This window comes from Pseudonaja textilis, chromosome 1 (assembly GCF_049901715.1).
Source record: "Pseudonaja textilis isolate UNSWEBS1 chromosome 1, rPseTex1.2, whole genome shotgun sequence".
NCBI classification, from domain to species: Eukaryota; Metazoa; Chordata; class Lepidosauria; order Squamata; family Elapidae; genus Pseudonaja; species Pseudonaja textilis.
In genome coordinates, this window is record NC_141990.1 from 138,596,301 (window position 1) to 138,602,505 (window position 6,205).

The following is a 6,205-nucleotide window of genomic DNA, read 5'->3' on the forward strand; positions in this document are numbered from 1 at the left end:
ATCCAGAAAATCAAGGGTTTGGCTCCATTTAGTCAATATATTCTCATTTTTCAAACTGCACTGTATCCAAAATCTAAAGTGATTACTATTCTTCTACACTATTCTGTGATACAATCAACTTATTATTTCATGGATCTTTTCCAATAGTTAAGATAGTACAATGAAGAACATGATGAAAACTAACACTACAACAAAGGGCTATTAATCATTGCTTTCCATGAGTCAAATTCATTAGAAAAGTTGGTGCTGATAACATGACAAAAATTAAACACAAAAACCTGCTAGAATTATGTCAATAAATCCTGTTTCTCTGGAACTTGCGCAATTCTAAAACAAATAGTTATAGGAAAAGGGGAAAAAAACAATTGCATCATTTATAGAAAACAACTTGTCTGCTTTTAGCACACAGTGTATTAAAAACAGAACAGTGAAAAAAATAGGACTTCAGTTTAATTGAGAATGGATTGCATTGTTGTCTCAGCCTTAGTTTCTAAAATACAGAATCTGAGAAGAAAGAGATTTTTCCCTTCCAGGGGAACTCCAGTAACAACAGATGAGAATTTAAACAGAAATGTTTGTTGCTGGTTCCCAAGAAACCCAACTTAAACCTACTTTTCCAATGTCCATTTTAAAGTGGCTTGTCTTTTTTTCCACTAGACACAACAATGATGACTAGCACTAGAAGTTGACTAGAAGTTTTGACTAGAAGTTTTCACTGTGAAAGAGCCATACTTCAATTTGAAATTATGGTCTTTTCTCAAGGATAATACAGGACAAGACTGATAAACTTCATAATCAGGAAAAATTGTTGGAATCTGAGAAAAACTTTGATATGTGCATTATTTTCCTTTTCCTAGAATTAGATAATATCTATTGAGCTAAAAATTCAGCTATTGCACAGGAAGAATAAAGTGAGATGAAATTTCAAATGCACCCTGAATCAAGAACTCTTCAGAACCACATAAAAGAATGAAAACACAGAACATCCATCAAAAAGCACAGGTCAGTTCTTGTTGTTTCCAAATGTAATATTTACAGCCCGAGGCAGGATATTCTTGCTCACAAACAGTCAAAGACCTCCATATAATGTTCTTCAGAGTCAAGTGAAAATGACATGCCTTGAAATTAATTAACCAGTACTGTTGCTTTGCTGAGATGAATGCTATCTCAGAACCTGGCCCTGCATGTTTCCTTTGTTTTTGCTATAAAATATAAAATATATTGTTATATATAACAATCCTCATAATCAGTGGTGGGATTCAAAAAAATTTACTACCAGTTCTGTAGGCATGGTGGGTCTTGGTGAGTAGGGCTTGGTGGGTGGGGCAGGGGCAGGGTTACTGCAGAATCCCATTCCAGTCCCACCCCACTAACCTTAAGAAGAGACTGGACAGCTGCTTGTCTGAAATGGTATAGGGTCTCTTGCTTGAGTAGAGGGGTGGACTAGAAGACCTCCAAGGACCCTTCCAGCTCTATTCTGAATGAAAGAACCTTCTTTCCAGCTCCGTTCTCCTGTGCAGGGCAACAAAAGAAGACCCAGAAAATCAGCTGTGACTCAAGAGGCAGAGAATAGATGGGGGCAGGGCCAGTCAGAGGTGGTATTTGCCAGTTCTCTGAACTGCTCAAAATTTCTGCTACCGGTTCTCCAGAACTGGTCAGAACCTGCTGAATACTAGCCCTGCTCAGAATTGTCCAGCAGTTTTCATGCTGGATGTTCTGATGGAAGCTATGATGAGAATAGGAACAACAGAAGATAGATTGTCCACAGTATCCAGTATCCTCTGGTGTCATTATCAAATAAGCTTGGTAGAAAAGACAACAGAACAGCTAACTGAAGGCAGAGTCAGGGATTAAAATAACAAATCACAGTAAACAACACAAAACCAATCCTCACAGATTCAGTGTGATGGTTTACCTCAGAAACTGATCACATACGGTGGGAAAAAACATGAATGGGAGTAATTTCATAAATCACTTCCTGTGAGATAGGCAGCCATATAAATTTGATAAATAAACAAACACACAAATAAATAAATTGCAGAGATTTTAAAAGCATCTTTATGTATAAATGAAATAATTCCTTCAAATCTCACCTTTTTTGTCCCACAGGCATTGCCTAATGAATAACGAAATGAGCAATTCTTTGGAATATTATGGAAATTGGAGTTGCTGGCTAAGACAATGAGTGAAAATTCTCTCCAATGCTTATTCCACAGTTAATCCAAAATATATAGATTTAAGACAGCTCAATTTGTTCACATTTGGAATGGTCTAGAATTATAATTGCCATAAAGAAAATGATTAAAAAAGCCATTGGTGATGGCAGTGTTATATGCAGAATAGATTGTTAAATGCTCTTTATCCAAAAGTGATGCCCAAATGGCTAAAATATAAATCCATTTTGTAAAATTATCCTTGCTGATTGGATACCACTAGCTAAGAAATACATTACCAAATTCTATTGAAGCACAACTGAAATTAAGTTCCAGCATTCTGTTTGGTGAAGTGTTTCAGGTTAGAAACAAGGAGACTGTTCTACTTCTGCCCATAGGCACAAAGTGAGTCGGGTGACTTGAGACAGTCACTCTCCCTCAGCCCTGGAAAGCAGGCAATGGCAATTCACTGCTAAAATAACTCTGCTGAGAAAACTTCAGAGACTTGTCCAGGCAGTCACATTGGCTCAAAAATGCTAAAATAAAGTAAAATAAAATAAAATAAAATCCCACATGGGATACTGGGTACAGATTTTTTTCAATGCTGCTTGAGACAATGGTAAAAACAATTAACTCAGCGTTTTATGAAACCGTTTACAGCGGAATTGCCCTAAACTTGTTCTTGTCTAAATTCTTTCTTGTGTTTTCAGTAACCATTCTGAAAGTGACAATCAAGGAAACATTTTAAAGTATTTGGCATTAAATAATCTAGAGTGCTTTTAAAGGTATGTGAACATTCTGAAAAAATAATTTTTTTTATTTTTTATTTTGCTTCATGTTAGTTGTCTTAGAATTATATGCATTCTTTATAATAAACATTTTTAAATGACAGCCCAAAATTACTAATTTTCTTCAAACTACTTTCCTTTTGACTCACTAAAATGTATGGTTAGTTCCTTCTGTCCAGTTAGAATAACACTTCTTGTCCAAATTTTTAAAACCACCCATCTCTCTCAGGATGGAGACGAAGGGCTTATGGAGAGAAAAGGTACTTGACAACTTCAAGGATTATTTTCTTCCAACAAAATCCTCTACAATCATACTGTCAACTCATAAAACATTTCTATTTTATACACATACCTCTAAAAATATACAATCCATTAGCAATTTGTTTCTAGAAGTATACATTTTAAACCTAGAAATTACTGGCAACAATCTCATAAAAACCTTCTCCCACCCTTGCAAACAGACATCCATTTATTATACATGATACTTTATGTTTAGGAGAATATATTACTAATGTAGAATACAATCTTTCAGAGACACTGGCTGATTTTGCTGGCAATGTCATATTTAGTTCAAATCACTCTAAAATGTTCTGGGCAGATGGTAGAAAGACCGTGAAGAAACAAGATACTTAATCCTTTTTTAAAAATCATTTCTTTTTTAGATGCATCCATTCTCCAATAGAACACAAGAAAACCTGTTGGATGAGTCATTAAAACCAAGGACCATTCTGGACAAATCCCTGGAAAATATACTGTTGGGAACAAATTTGAAGAGAAATATCTGAAATGAATTAATTTCCTACTTCTTTTCCACATATAATTTCCCCAAAGCCCAACTCCAGTATTCAATGTTGTACAAAACTGACTTTCCCATGAGTATATTTGTTTAAACTGTAAATGAGGAGGAAACAGAGCAAGTTATAACTGAATCAAACACGTTTTTTCTCTAAACAGCACCAACCAAATATGATCCAATCTCAGAAGCCAAAGAGTAACTAATTCAAAATCTATGATAAAGTAACTTCAGGATAGAGCCGGATTCTGGTTCTCTAAATCTATTTAGAACTAAATAATTAAGGCAGAGAAATGTATTTCTTTGTTTAGGCTTGTATAACATGCAATTCCCAACAACTTTGAGGGCTTACATCAAGCAAAAGAGAAATAAAAGGGTAATACAGGATATCATGAAACAAGCACTTCCACAGAACAGAACTATCTAGGGGTGGGATTCAATTTTTTTAACAACCGGTTCTGTGGGCGTGGCTTGCTGGGCATGTGACTGGGTGGGCATGGCCAACTCGACGTCACTCACATCAAGGGGCGCTTCTCCTCGCCTGGCCTCTCATGACAGTGGGGATGCAACGGTCATGTCAAAAATGGTCATAAGTCACTTTTTTCAGTGCCACTGTAACTTTGAATGGTCACCAGTTTTAGACCAAAACTCAAAAAGGGTATGTAAACTCACGTTTGAATGTCAATCTTTCTACCTAGCCAAGAAGCCTTGCTGAATGTCACTCATCTTGGTTCCTTGTCGTTAAAAGCTTCTTTCTGGCAGCTCTGCTTCATTATTCAATTATTTCTTCAAAATGCTAACTCCAATGGGAGTATTTCCTCCCAACAGCAGTGTAAAAAGCTTAAAACAACCCTTCCCCTTTAAGAAAGTATCAGCAAAGGAAAAAAACCTCATTCGGAGACAGTAAGTCTAGGCATACTGCCAAGAACGTAAGAAGGGTTGGAAAAAAACAAAAGGAGATTTCTTCCAACAACCGGTTCTCCGAACTGCTCAGAAAGTTAACAACCGGTTCTAGCGAATAGGTGAGAACCTGTAGAATCCCATCCCTGGAACTATCACTGAGAAGGCTTGACTGAAGATACTTGCAATCTCTTCTACTACCTCTTATTAAACAGACAGACTCAATCCAAAGCAATACCTCAAAAGGAACCAGGATTATATAGCATGTGTGGATCCAACTTCTTTTCAGGATCTTTTCAAATCCTAATTTTGAATTCCCCTAGTATATTTTTCCTTTGAAAAAAAATGAACTGGCCCTATAAATATATTTGCAAAGTAATCCTGTTCTTGAGAACTCACTAAAAATATTACCATTAACACTACAACATGAAAGCTAAACATGATATTAGAAGCCAGACATGGAATGAAAATGTATAACACAATTAAAACTTTTTATGTAGCACCTTCTTAGAAATATTGATGATGGGAACAGAATAAGCTGCCATAACGTATCAACCTAGACCACTTTTTAATATAGCTTATTATTGTCTATAGTGGCTTGCAGCAACTCTGTAATGAATTTTTTTAGACCACCTAAAAATGCTGGAAATTGAGTCAAGGATCTTTTGTATCCAAAGCAGGTAGGGCATCGTTAGTATGCCAAGGGTTTGTCTGGAACTACTGCTTCAATTTTTGAAGTGCTAGTCAGAAAGGCAGACAGAAAAACATTGGTTGTGACAGAAATGAGAATAGTTGCACTTTGCAGAAAATGTCAAATTTGCATAATGCAAAGTTGGACAAATGTATCTATTTCATCCAATTTTGAGACTGCCTGATATCGCCACAATTCTGCACAGTTTCCATATAAATAAGAAAAAACAATATATATGAATAAAAAACATCCAGGCTGAATGGAAGAAAAGCATACCCAGCCCTAGGACAACACAACTAAACATAACTAAAGGGGCACCATAACCACCCTATACCAAAGCCTGAGAGAACAACCAAGTTTTCAACTGCTTTCTAAGCATTATAAGGGCAGGAGCTACATGCATCTCTGTATGGGATCTTATTCCAGAGGGCAGGCACTTCAACACAGATTGCACACTTCCTTGGTCCTGCAAGTTCACACTTTTTGATCTGGAACACACCTGCCTGGCTTGATTTAGCAGACAGGCAGGAAAAAATTGGAGATAAGCAGCCCTTCAGAGGCAGTTCTTTAAAAGTAATAACTGGCACTTTGAACTATACCCAGAAGCTAATTTGTAATCGGTGCAACTCACAAAGCAGTGGAGTCACAGGAATATAATCCATTGCTCCCAATTTTGTCTGCACCTCTCCTTTCTTCGCCAGTTGTAGCTTCTGGATGTGGCAGCTCTATGCAGAATGCATTTCAGTAATATACTTGTGAAGTGACCAGGGCATGAGTTTGAAGGGCATCCCAGTCCAGGAAAAGGCACAACCTGAGTGCTACATGCACCTTTACAAAGACCTTCATCACAACTATGATCAAACAAGGGCCTATGGTCCAT

The 6,205-nt window shown here is 36.8% G+C and overlaps 1 long non-coding RNA gene across 1 annotated transcript; it reads left to right on the forward strand.

Moving 5' to 3' along the window:
- The first annotated feature begins 698 nt into the window (after nt 1-698).
- On the forward strand, nt 699-4,121 carry LOC148127838 (uncharacterized). Its single transcript, XR_015741149.1, has 3 exons — nt 699-1,002; nt 2,864-2,938; nt 3,604-4,121. It is a non-coding gene; the product is annotated as an uncharacterized LOC148127838 (long non-coding RNA).
- Nucleotides 4,122-6,205: the final 2,084 nt, after the last annotated feature.